At 37.3% G+C, this 14,154-nt stretch overlaps 1 protein-coding gene across 3 annotated transcripts in view; it reads left to right on the top strand.

Moving 5' to 3' along the window:
• Nucleotides 1-14,154, top strand: part of LOC140337341 (uncharacterized) — a 151,823-nt gene that overhangs the window by 44,936 nt on the left and 92,733 nt on the right. Inside the window, exon 8 of one of the 3 annotated variants that reach the window (XM_072421062.1) lies at nucleotides 3,292-3,430. The exons of the other annotated variants lie outside the window; for them this stretch is intronic. The gene's annotated coding sequence lies outside the window, so the exon portion shown is untranslated. The remainder of the gene's footprint in view (nucleotides 1-3,291; nucleotides 3,431-14,154) is intronic. 3 annotated transcript variants of the gene reach the window in all.

Raw genomic sequence — 14,154 nt, 5'->3', positions numbered from 1 at the left:
CCCAATTCCATTAACATTTTGAACCAATCAACACACCCCCCTTGAGGACCTCAACTGCTCAACCCAGCCACACTATCCCCACAACCCTTACTACAATCCAAATCCAAAACCAACCAAATAAGAGGCAGGAGGGTGGGAAACTTTCTCCTGCACCCTGTCTGACCCCACTACTTCCTTTTTGTGACCTTTTTAACTCCTTAACCCCTCCCTCACCTCCACCTCCTTAAACCCCCCACCTCGCTCACTTGCTAAACTAATTTCTTAATCCTATCCAGTCTGCTCCTTGTCTGCCCAGTCATGTCGGCCTTCCCCTATGCTCCATTGCCTAGCACACTCCAGGCCTAATTGGTCTAATGTATTTGAAGAAGTCAGTGAATTATTACATGCACAGTCCAGTGAGGCCTGGAGCAAGAACGAAGTGAAAAATCAGTGGAAGGCCTGCATGACTGGGAAGGGAGTTAACATAGGGGGGGGGAGTTGCTGAATTCGTATGCCGGGAGTGACCTGCAGGGGGAAGGGAGAAGAGGAGTGCAAAGGGAGGTGAGCTGGAAAGGGAGGGCCTTTTTTTCAGCGTGATGGAGAGAAGGAAGAAAGTTTTTTCCCACCTGCTCACCCTGTTTTAGGTGTGTCGGTGAGGTCCTCGAGGGAAGGAGTTGTATTGGACTGTTTCAGTGGGGGTGAGAGTCTCATCTATGATATGGGACCCTCGGTAAGGTTGTTGTTGGGAGTGGTAAATTTTTTTGTGGTAGGGCTGCGAGTGTGTTTCAAACTTTATTATACTCATATTATTATATTATACTGTAAAATACATTTTCATGAAAAACAATGTACCGCTTTTAGACATATAAAACCGAAAAGAAATGAACCGCTAGGGAGGTTAATGACTGCAGAAATAAAGAAGGTGCCAGCAGAACTACAGCGAGATATGAACCTGCAAATTTGTCAAGAAATATATTTCTACCAGCCTGCAGCCTGGCCACCATTCACCACCTACCCCTACAGCTCTTCTCTCCTGCCAACCTTGGCCTTTTTTCCCCCATCTTCCTCACTTGTACCCCAGGAGCTATGGGCCCACCACCACCACTATGACAGCATTCTTACTACAGTTACTCACACCACTTAGACTCTCCATCATAAGTATATTCCCCTGCACATCCAGGACTATACCACCAACCTACTCCTATCCAGCAACATGGGTATAGGGGTAGACTATTGCCTATCCCAGACCCCGTACAGTCCGCAGGATATAAGGAACCGGTAAGACACCATCAAGAGAGATAACTTTGACATTTGAAAAAAAATCTAAATCTTGGTTGCAGCCTGCTGGTTTTTGACATTTAGCCTGAATACAGTCTACTAATTAGTCACTTTCTTAATTACCCCTAATATGTTAAGAATTAAACATGGTTTAAATAACAATTATGTTAAACTAAAACATTCATTGTTTTTATTTTGTTTACAGAGCTGTGTTACACACTAATCTTTTAGGTGGGTTGGTGGCTTCACACTTTCACAATTTCACACTAAATGGAGCTTGTTAGAGGAAGTAGATGCTGAGGATAAGAAATATTTTTTCCTGAGCAGCCAGGCAAAATGCCCAATCTGACATTCAGATATTGTACCAACCTGTTCTGTAAAAGAAATAAAATATTACCTTCACCAAGCAGGATAGATATGAAACATGTTTCACATGCAAATTAGATGTTGAGGACAAGACACGTTTTTTTTCCTGAGCACATTAGCCGAAATATTGTGCCAGTCTCCTAAGGAAAAAAATATTGTCCACAGCATGCAGTCTCTAGTCATAATAAAAATGGGATTGGAGAGTGGCATTGACCCAATATGCTGGGCATATTGGGCATTAGCTAGGCAGAACCTAATCCACCCTAAAAAAACACCCCCTCCAAAAAAAAAAACAGATCTAAAATAACTAACTAAATATGATTGTAATGTCAGGTCTCCCTCTGGTGAAAATTGCTTACTTTTCCGTAAGGGTAAGAGGTAAGTTCCAATGACAGAATTTGATCTTCTACTAGGGAATGTTTCAGAAAATTACAAATTTACCGCTTTTTTTTTTAAACAGATGCCTAGTAACTATGAATTAAGAATTATGATGTATGACATATTATGTTTTATTTAGTAAAGAAATTAAGGTTGTTTAGTTAGTTACATTTAATAAATCAACCCCATACTGTAGGATAATGGTATGGTAACGTATCACCTATAAATGGGTTATTTGATTGTTTTAATTGGTAAGCCATTATGAACCATAATGGTTAATTATCAAACCTAACAAGTATTACTAATTTAATTTTCATGATGGAACCCCATTCTTTGATTCTTCTAAAAATTTTAAAGATTCATTTCCACCTAATTGTCCCATTGTGGTACCTTTGTACCTCCCTACCGGTAAACCCCAGTGTGACTCAAGGTAGAAAAAAGTTGCTAAAAGTGGTAACCCCGAGACACATTCGGAGTAGGTAAACCCTTATGGGACGGTTAGTAATAACAGCGCTTACCTGATCCTCCGGTGTCTCGCGCCATCCATTGCCACAATCTCCGTCTTCTTTCTTCTTCCTTCTTCCTGCTTCTGCATCCGATGAGTCACCAGGGAGTTCCCGGTGATGTCGGTGCGTGTGTACATTCCGGACGGGCGGGAAATTCAAAATCCATTTGTATTGCATTTAATACAAAATAACTATTGAATGCAATACATTGGATTTATATGTGTAAAAGCAGTACATTGTTTTCAAGAACATTTATTTTACAGTATATATAATAGTATGAGTATAATGTGTATTTTTTTTTAATTTAAAAAAATTAAATTTATTCAATTTATTGTTTTACATGATTTTGTGTTTCAGACTTTATTATACTCATACTATTATTCTATACTGTAAAATAAATTTTCATGAAAAACAATGTATTGCTTTTAGACATATAAAACTGTAAAGAAATGAACTGCTAGGGAGGGTAATGCATTGTTAGGAAACGCTCTTCTGGCCGACCACACCAAGTGGTGCTCTACCGTAGTAAAGCGCCCAGCCTATTTCCCTCTGGTGGTGGCGCTAACAGCAGCAGAGGAGTTCTAGAAATTAGTGCTATGTCGCTTGCAGCATTCTTGTTTCCCTTTAGATGTGTTTTTGTCTCGCCATCCCTGCACTGAGACTGCACAGCTGAAGGGGATTTAGAGCTGTGCTGCAGCTGATTAGCAGAATAGTTCCTGATCAATCCCATGCTGTTGGCTTCTTATAAGTCTTTCTGCTCTCAGATTCCATTTCTCTTTTGTAGCGTTTACTGTTGCTGACCATTGCCTGTTCCTGACCCATCGATCATACACAGCCTGGACCCTCTGCCTGTGACCGGACTATGCTTGTGCCTACTCCTTTTGTACCTCAATTGGTGGACTGAAGGGTATCCTGTTAACCTAGTAAATATACCATTGAAAAAAAATTCTTATGCTTGTTTCATGTTTGCTGTAAGGTATGATGTGGAAATGCATGAAATCCCATGCTAGGATTAGCGAAAGGTGCAGTACATGTCTGGTGGTCATCAATGTAGGGTGTGAAACAAGAGGTGCAGCAATGGTTTCTTCAATGTAACTGTTTTTATGTAAATGTATATTGATTTACTTTTGTATTTTCTTCTTGACAATACACATAAAGCAAAAGTTTTAGCAAAAAAAAAAAATGTAATACATCTCTGCAGTACATGCACAATTTTCTATATTTTACCTATCAATGGGATGCAAGTAAAGAAAATTAACTATTCATGTTCCGGGACTATAAAGTATGCCCATACTGTTCTCTTTGACATGATAACACAGTGTAGTTTTGAGTTTTGAATTCCAAAGCACAGGCTGTCAGCCCTGCCTGCATTATTATTGATAGATCACAAAGAACCAAGACTTTTTTTTTTATTCCTGATCTGTTACCATTTCTTGTGCACAGGCTCCTGTGCTTTCAGCTTCAGATGTTTGCTGGATCACCCAGGTTCACTGATTAAAGTATCTTCTCCAGCCTTGGAGAGCTTTAATAAATCAGGATCATTAAGTCGAAGACCATAAATGTACACGTAAAAATCTTTATTTTTTTAAATATTGCACATGACCACCCCTGCACTATGTGTCCCAGGGGTTAACCATGACCTCAACCTCTCTCTATTTTTTGAACACGGCTGCGGCAGATTACCAAGGTCTTCTGCTCCTGGTGCACTGCAGCAATTTTTAGTTTTACACTGGGGTTGTGAAAGAGCTCTTAACAAAAGTTAAAAGGGGTCTATTAAAGCCCAAAAATGTCTTTAAAAAGAATCTGTCACCTCCAGTACGTTATCTCATAAGGACCTTGACATCCCCTCACAACATCAACAAAGCTAAATTATAAAAAAAAAAATAATAATAAAAAAATAGTCCACATACCTATGTACAATCAGAAACAATATCTCACACATCTAAACACATATTTTTTATCTCCCACGCTGGCAAAAGTAAAAGTGATAATTCTATACCATCATTCATGAATAACTTTAAATTGATGGGCTGTAAAAGTTTTTAAAGCATTTATGAACAATTTTGAGTACTATATTTTTATGCCATTTCAGAGGTCCAATCAGTTTGAGGGGTTGAAAAATTTGGTATCTACTTAAGTAACACAACTTCAAAACAGCAAGATGCCTTTTGGATGCCATGTGGTCGCCAGCAATCAGTCAATCAAGGTCAAAGACAAAATGATCAAAGGATACATTCAGGAAGTGATTTAAAAGTCATCAAAAGGTCAGATCAAGGTCAGGTCAAGTTCAGGGATAATTGTGGGCAAAATGTAAATCAGGGCACTGGGCAATGATGCTTGGTGCACTAAAATATGTACTTGTACTTTTATTATGTGTTTTTACATTTTCTGCCCTCACAATCCATCACTCCATTGAATCACCCGGAAGATGTCACATCTTCCCGGGTGATGCAATGGGGATGTCCCTGCCCTGCTCACCCCCCTGAATCCACCAACGGCTGCTGCTCACATCCTCCGGGTGATGCGAGCAGTTATAGTAAGTTGCAGGGATGATGCCAGCGGAAAATCGCCGATGGCATCACCCCCAGAATTTACTATTGCTGCTTGCATCCACAGTTAGATGTGATGCACCATGCAGAAGTCCTGCATGGTGCATCGCATCTAACTGCGGATGCTAGCAGCGGCGTGGGTGGGACCCAGGCAGCATTTAAAAGCAGATTACTCGGTAATCTGCTTTTAAATTTCCCGCCCAGCCACGGCCACAGGATCATCCGATCGCTGCTGGAGCAAGGGGAACAGGTACGAGGGGCTTCTAAAGTTACCCCAAGTGTGACTCGGGGCTACCTTTTTTTGCAAGTGGATTCCACCCCGAGTCACACTCGGGATTACGGCTAGGGGGGTTAAACTGATTTTTAAAGATCCTCCATCTTCCATCTATCTTGTCATTGGGTCCAACATGGACCAAGACAGCTGGGTTCTGACCAGCCCCTTCCAGTAATTTGTTCACACCGCCCACAACATGCCACATGCCACATGCCCACCACATGCCGAACCTTGGCACCAGGGAGACAACAAACCAGGGAGGCAGTTTAGATTTTTTCAACTGATTATTTTTAAGCTGAAAGACTGATTATATATGGTAAAAGGTTTGCTTTTTTGAAAACCCTTTACTATAGCTGTATATACTTACTAAGAGGTTTAATGTAACTTTGATTTTGAAAAGATTGTGCACATTATGCTTATCACATTCATAAATATATTTAAGAGGTTAATTTCTTTTAAATAGATAACAATAATTTAATAGTTTTGATGAAAACAAACCAATAAAGCAAGCAGAAATCATTCCATATAGAAATGCTTTTCAATACCTAAAGCATAATTATCTTTTGATTTTTCCAGGAATATTCTTTTAAATGCAGGCTGTGATAAAACACATATGCTAGTCTTTATTAATAGTGACACAAGGCATGATTCAGAATGCACACAAGTTTAGTGTAAGGTTTTAAATAGATGAACAGGAATAAGCACAGAGTGAAGATAATTTCATGTTTGATCATTTTTGTGTTTTTTTCTGACTTAGGTCTTTGATAGGCTTATTAGTTTTGTGTTTATCTTTTGTTTATTCATTTATTTAAGTTTTGTGGTGGTGATATCGTTTTCTCGGACATTGGATGTATTGGTTTTATCAGATAGTAACAGGATGTCTTCACTAACACCTCAACCACCTCCATTCCTACATACTACACCGCCTTCTTAACCAAATCTAAGTTTACAGTTCCGTGGTGTGTTGGTTTGACTTAAAACATTTCACTAGTTTGTACATCTATCCATACAAATTTTGTAGTTTTGATTTTTTTCCAGGGTGAATAGAGCTTTCTTTCGGTACTTTTGTCATTTAATATTGTTACAGCTAAAATTTTTGTGTTTTTAAGAGAAAATAAGTAGCAAAATCAACGTATGCTTTCTAGTATTTTAACCAAAAATATGTATATATCTTCAGTTTGAGTCTGCCGCATGTATTCTATACCAGAGATACCAAATATGTGCAGATTGCTTATTTGTTATGTACTGTAAATTGCAAAGAAAAGTGGTATTCCTTGATTTTTCAGAGAACGCATATGACAATACTGCTTTTTAACTGCAGATCACATTTGCTGAATCTGTGAGGTAACAGAACAATAATAATCCTGCTAAGATAATACCAAAATAGATACCTAAAGTATTTAGTATGCACTAAGTTTTCTTTTTTATTTGACACAACATAGACTATTGTAGAGATTCATCCAAAAAATTATTTGGCTACCTTTTCTAAATAGGCAGATAGCCTAAATAATGCCATGGTTCTATTTTAATTTGTTAGGTGTTGTATATATCCAAACTGTATAAAATAATGGACACATTTTTAACACTAATATTTGACTGATGTGTAGCAAGATTAGGTTACTTTACTTGGTCATTAAGGTCTACAGCTCATGTACTCCATGCACTGGTTGTACTCATAAACACACATTAGTTTCTAGGCTGGCTCTTTTTCCTCTGAATTTTCCGCTGAATTCTAGGATTTTAACAAACACGAGTCAATGTAAGTGACTTTAGTGATACAACAAAAACTCTCTATTCATAAAAACACCAAATATTTTTGAAAGCAATCAAATCTGCAAGAGATTACTCTTAAAATACACAGAGACCTTGTGACATATGTAGCTTCTGTTACTTGACGTGTTTCACATTTGCTTCTTAAGGAGCCAGTGGTAATATTTCATAATCCTCTTCAATGTGAACACCCACACCAGATCTAGCACAGCACATCAAGGTCATACTTTTCAAAATTTTTAATTTGTAGGTGCAGATTTTAGTTAACATGTTTTGTAAATTGGACCAAAACATCATTAGTTCAATGTCAGAACAGACAGTACATTCTTGGTGAATCCGATTCATCAAACCCTCCCAGGATATGCCTAGAAAATGTATCATATTAAAAAAAAGTGGGGAAGATAGAATCAGGAATAGATGAATAAAATCAACTATTGACCCAAACAAAAGTTTCTATACAACCATGAAATAGAAGTGATTACTCCATAAAGGTGTTTTTCACCCAAAAACTATGGATGCATTAATCAAGTAAATTGTTATATTAGGAGGAGCACCAACATCCCATGTTAGATATTCAACCTTGAATTTAGCCTCTGTTACTCAACACATTTCACATCTGCTTCTACAGGAGTTAGAGGTACTATGTCATAATCTATTGTCCTCTATTGTGAACAACCCATATAAGTACCAACTAATAAGTACAACTTCTAGGTCACATTTAATGGAAGAGATAGAAATGCATTACATGGCCCCTTATCTACTCACACACGTCATTGTTGGTCTTACCTCCAATTAGAGGATAACATAGGTAACAATATGAATAGGCGAAACATAATTTCATCTGACCACTTACACAATTCAAAAAGCTATGCTCTGGCCTAAATCTAGCCAATCCACCACCTTGACTGTACATTTTGCTTGACTAATTTTCAAGAACAATTGAAACAAGATCTAAACCACCAGTTTGATGAACCAAAATGGGGAAAATGTGCACACAGACATATGAGGGTTCAATCAATACAAAATCCAAATATCTTCATGTATACTCTTCACAAATTCCGTACATGTTTCATGAAGTCACACTCCTGGAGATTTAGTGGGACTGCTCTCTGAGCCAACCTTTTGAAAGGTTGCTTGCCCATGCAAACAAGATTGTTGTTCACTTTACTACTAGATTCGTTGACAATTTATCTCTTCAATGCTGCATAATCAGTTCTACTGTAAATCACCATTATCTTTTTAAATCACAAAATAATATCAGGGAGTTAACGTTCTGGCCCAAAAGAAAGAAACGAGAGCCATAGCTAATGAAAACATAGAGTTATGTATTGAATTTGAAAACTCCATGAGTTACCAACCTTCCCTCTAAACTAATTAAACCAGTTTGGCATACAAACCTGCCCCTATATTTTGCTTCCACGCTGGTCCATGCCAACTACCCAACCGATCCTTCTCTAGAGATTTGGTATCCTGATTTAAATACGTTAAGTCACCAAAACATTTTTTAAACCCCCATATGACCCAGGAAAGATGATACTAGCTATGTGAATTTGTTTTTTCTTGTCTCCAACATAGATTTTTTTCTTAATCGCCTCTATATAAATGTTGGTATCCCCCACCCCTACACTCTCACCCATTTTATATCTTTCCTCCTAGTCTTATCACACAGCTTTATTCTCCCCATCAATTGATTTTTACCCCGTTTTCCTCTTCATAGATTTATTTCTATTTCCTACTGCCTCTTAAAATGTATGTATACTAAAAGTATCTATAATGTAAGCACAAAAACACAATATTTTGCCATCTGCCAGTCCAAATTCCAAAATCCAATATGCGTTTTCTTCCTGTGCACATAAACAACATTTTAACAATATTATAAGCTTTCCCAAATATCCTCTGTGAACCACAAAACTTCCCTTGTTATCCTAGGATGATGACACTGCTCCTCAATAGATAACGGGCAGTGACTTGTTATTGCCATTTGGGAACAGTAAGTATGTTACTGAGAAGATTACCTAGAAAGTCATAAAAAACAAACTAGTATGACCACAATAGCTGCTCTAGTGAATTGCAATATATTACATTTTTGATTTTAGGTTTAGCCATGGTACTTGCTGTAGCAATAATTCACAGTTTGACCTCATTGCAATGTACTATTACTTTCCTCTAAACCTGGGTTAGTCTCAAGAAAACTGCCTGAAGTTGTCTGCCATAAAATAGGTCAATAATGGATCACTTTCTCAAATCCTCATAATGGGAGGCATGGTATAAAATTAATTATCAACCACTTTTCCTTATGGCCTAACCTTTTCATAACTTTTTTTTTCTGCCATGATTTAGGAGCATCACCATTGAATGGTAGTCACAGGAAAAAAAAATAGGTCCAACTACATGACATACAATAGTACAGAAAAATACATCCAAATATTTTTACAGCGCAGATTCAAATGAGTTTTTCAGCTCGGAAACACATCAGGCCAAAGTGAAACCAATGACTATTTACTCAATGGACAACCCATGGACTAACTGATTAAAATCTTGAATCAATACACTGTACAGCTACTCCTCTCCCATCTCCACTGTAGAAGCCATTTTCTTTCACAGATAAATCGACCCAAACCTTAACGGTGTTGTCTGGGAGGAGAGACATCAGAGGGAAAACCCTCCTATGTATCCAGGCAGGGATCATTTTGGAAGATCTTTACATTTAGGGGAACAGCTATCTCGCTCTCCTATTATACATACAGATGTTATACATATGTCAATCCTTGGAGGTGTGTAGTAGTGATAGTTGTCCATTGGCAACATTAAAAAATCTCTGCAGTTCACGATCGGACAGTTATCCATAAATAATGGTCCTAGAATTATTCCTCTGAATCTGGCATGCAATGCGATACCCTTTACGTGTTACCTAATCATTGTTAACTACAAAATTTCAAGGTGTATGCAAGCGTGAGAAGGTTTCTTTAGAAGAGGTTAAGAGTATACCCTAAGTAATGCTGTATCAAAGTAATACTTAGGCTTAAACCTAAGAAAAGAAATACATCATCAAGTTCATTTTTATTATTCAGTTCAATTATTTATAAAAAAAAAAGTTCATAAATGCAGACAGAGTGAGAAGTATCTAAATTTATTGTTCATTCAGTTTCTTGCAGTACCAGTCAATAAATCGCAGACTGAGAGAGGAAGAAGCAGCATAAAGAGCCAATCAGTTGTACTGGAGAGCTTATGAGGAACATGCTGATATAAGGAGAAAGTAGATTGACTAAAATGAGGCATTAGTCCACTGCTTTTCCTTTTACTGGCCATTCACATTCTGAGGAAGGAACAAGACCTGTAAATGCTACTGAACTCGAGCAGAGGAAAATCACATCTCCTGCTATATATATTTATATATATATATATATATATATATATATATATATATATATATATATACATACATTGTCCTGGGATGCTGACTTGGTATTGCCCTTTGGGAACAGTAAGTATGTTACTGAGAAGATTACCTAGAAAGTCATAAAAAGCAAACTAGTATGACCACAATAGCTGCACTAGTGAATTGCAATATATTACATTTTTGATTTTAGGTTTAGCCATGGTACTTGCTGTAGCAATAATTCACAGTTTGACCTTCTTGCACCTCATTGAACTCTAAGGAACAGACAGGAATATTTATATAGATATATATATATATTTATTTATATATATATATATATATATATAATCCTGTCCCTTAGAGTTCAACTTCAACTCTTCAACTCCCCACCACTACCACCCAACTTCAAGTTAAATACTCACAAATATATAATAATATCATATATGTATTATGTTTTTAATGCTGCCAAAGAAAATCCTATGGATGGTGATTTAAGCAGCACATAAAAATGACTTCTGTCTGCTCATGTAGGTTCAGGTTATCCTGATGAATAAGAGGTTAATGCTTTTTGTAGAATTGAAGCAGTATAGACAAACTCAGTGTGACTGTGAAATTACATGCAATGAAATTGTCACTTCTCATAAGCAGTCCAGTTATTACCATCAAGGAGTATGGTAATTGTCCTCTAATTTAGTGAATTAAATTCTCAAGTGTCTTTCTAGATAAAGTGGTGGGCTAGCATTGAAGTGTCATTATAGGGTGTCTGGCACTGTAGTTAAACTGCCAATTTCATACCATTGTAAGCTATTAAAAGGATTAAATTCCTTGTGAGAAAAAGATATGGGTAAATTGTTTAAAATAACATATGAAGAATATTATGTAAGAGCTGTATGTGAGGCCATATATACATTATACAACCTCTTTTCTTTTTATAGAACATGGTAATTTTTTTTCTAAACCTTTTTTTTTTAAATACACCTTTTTCTTCTTTAGCATGTATGAAAAAGTGCCACCGACCTGAAGTGTATAATCAAAATGAAAGGGGGGTTAGGATTTTTTTGCCCACCTAAGTGTCCTCCATGGGGGAGGGGGGTAGTAAGAGGCTTTATGCCCCATTCTTTGCTAGACCTCCCTCCTGGGAACCAGACTTTTTAGCATTGGGCACAGGTGCTTTGGGCGGAAGCTTCAAATTTTGGGTGGGGGCACTTCTTAAAACAACTCTGCAGTGTCAAAGAGCATAGGGGCTGCTATTCACACTGCAGGGGTACTGTACACCGACATGTCCCTAGCTATGGAGAACATGAGTATTATCAGCAAATAATTTGATTTACACTAAATCCTTCTCTGATACTATCCAATGTACAATGGTGCACATTAACACATTCATCCTACTGTAAACAGAATAAATATGACTATGGGATACAAGGCAAATCCCACTGAGCCTTACTTGGGGGAATATCTATCAATAACAGGGTGGGTTGCCCAGTCTATTGTTAAAACTATTGTAATATAGTTAAATATCAAAACCCTATTACACAATTATCTCTTAACATGGGCAGTATGTCGGCTCAGGGGTTTGGACTTCAGCCCTTGCAGCGCTGAATCCAAGGTTTGATTCCCAGACAGGACATTATCTGCATGGAATTTGCAGGTTCTGTCTGCGTGCGTTTCCTCCCACATCCCAAAAACATTCTTTGAGGTTAATTGGCATCCCCCTAAAAATTGACTTTCGACTACATTAAAGACATAGAACTTTGGTAGGGACATTAGATTGTGAGCTCCTTTGAAGGACCGTTAGTGACACCACTATGGACTTTGTACAGCCCTGCATAATATGATAGTGCTATATGAATACTGTGTAATAATAACATTTGTCCTACATCCAAAACATAACCTTATCTCTGCCCTTAAATGTACCCTAGCCCTTAAACCTAACCTCTTACCCTTTGACTATAATTCAACTTACATAATGGGGCTAAACATAGTACATTTTTTTACCCAAGCGCATACCTGTAAAGGAAAAATACATACTGTACCTACCTTTATTGCCATCAGAACTGATCGAGGCAGATCTGATGCAAACAACTGGTTCCCTGAAGACCATTGGGAAAGTCTCTGTGGCCCTCTGAAGCTCTCACTGGTTTCTTCCATTCACCTGATGTCATTATTGTAACCTACAGTGTTGACAAAGAGGAGAACCAGTTTGCAGTTTGAATGTAGATGACTCTTTTAAAGTGCTACCTAGTTGTCATGCTGAACAAATGGTTTCAATAAAGCTATAGAGCAATTCGTATACTGAATGGTCTACAGGCAAGGCTGTATTTATCACAAAGGCACATGTAGGCTAGTGCCAAAAAGGGCCATAAGGTATTGGCACCAAGACTCAAAATATACAAACTGATAGCTTCCTCGTTAATTTTGCCTTACTCTTATTTACACTGTATGAATAAATATAAAGGAGATACTAAAGAGAAAGGGGATTCTGGGGGTGTTAAGAGGTCGGAAGCCTATTTACAATACATGTGAGTTGAGCTGAAGTTCTTTTAATTTTATGGGTATTCACAAAGCAGCTTAGTGTCCAAATATGACTGCAACTATAAATGGTTTGTTAAAGGCATCTATATTTATTTATTATATGTACTGAACAATAGCTGTGCTATACTGCTGCATTCCTACTATCCTAGGTCAAGGCACTGATGGTGGGAATGTGTGTAATGTATCAGTGTGTAGCAGCATACACTGTATGTCTCGTGTTAATGTGAGTGGGTGTAGGTTTGATGTTTCCTGAACAAAGTGATGGGAGGCACAGAGGTGAGGGTGTGGGTATGATGTGACCAGCATCAGGAAATGGTAATTACATACGGGGGCATGACATTACACAGAAGAATGACTGCAAATAGGCAAAGTGATATATAAGATTCAGTTGACAGAGATTACCTTGTGTTAAACTTTGTGAGCAACTGCACACCAGCAACATATAACTGCACTGAATGACGGTTTCTCATGAAAGCAGTCACTGCATTTTATCTTAGATCATGGGATTTGTTGTAGAATTCTCTCTATTAAACCATATTCTTGAACCAAACCATGTATCAGTTCACCCATATATGCATAGCCATATCTTGTCCTCTTACATGTACTGCTAAAAAAAACTTAAAAGATAATAAAAGAAAAAAATCAAAGAAATTATGTTATGCAATTCATAATATGATTGTTATGCAATTGAAAAATCATATAGCTGTGTTTAACTTGTTCTTCAAAGTAAAAAAAAAATTGGAGAACAGTTTTGTGTAAAATACTGTGAGTTTATCAACTTGTTATCTTTTCATATCTATGCTAAGGAGTAACCACGAGAATACACAAATTCACTTAATTGTGATTACAAACAGTGTACCTTTATGTTGCAGAACTCCTTATTAGAGAACCAGTAGGCAACTCCATTGCAGTGGGTTTGTATTGAACAGCTCTTCCTGCGGCCTGGTGGAGTAAATTGGAGTTGGTTGTTGGTTATAAGTGCAATTGAGCACAGTGAAAAAATGGGGTTGTGTTACAGTTTGATTGGTTAGAAAAGTTTTATATTAATAAAGACTGTAAAGTATATATAAAGAGTATACTAATGTTATATGTCCTGATATATGTTAAGTTATGTTAATGGAGATAATATTTATATGTTAT

Source organism: Pyxicephalus adspersus, chromosome 8 (genome assembly GCF_032062135.1).
Source record: "Pyxicephalus adspersus chromosome 8, UCB_Pads_2.0, whole genome shotgun sequence".
In the NCBI taxonomy this organism is placed as follows: Eukaryota; Metazoa; Chordata; class Amphibia; order Anura; family Pyxicephalidae; genus Pyxicephalus; species Pyxicephalus adspersus.
Note: the sequence above shows the minus strand (reverse complement) of the source record. Positions and strands in the feature narration are given on the sequence as shown.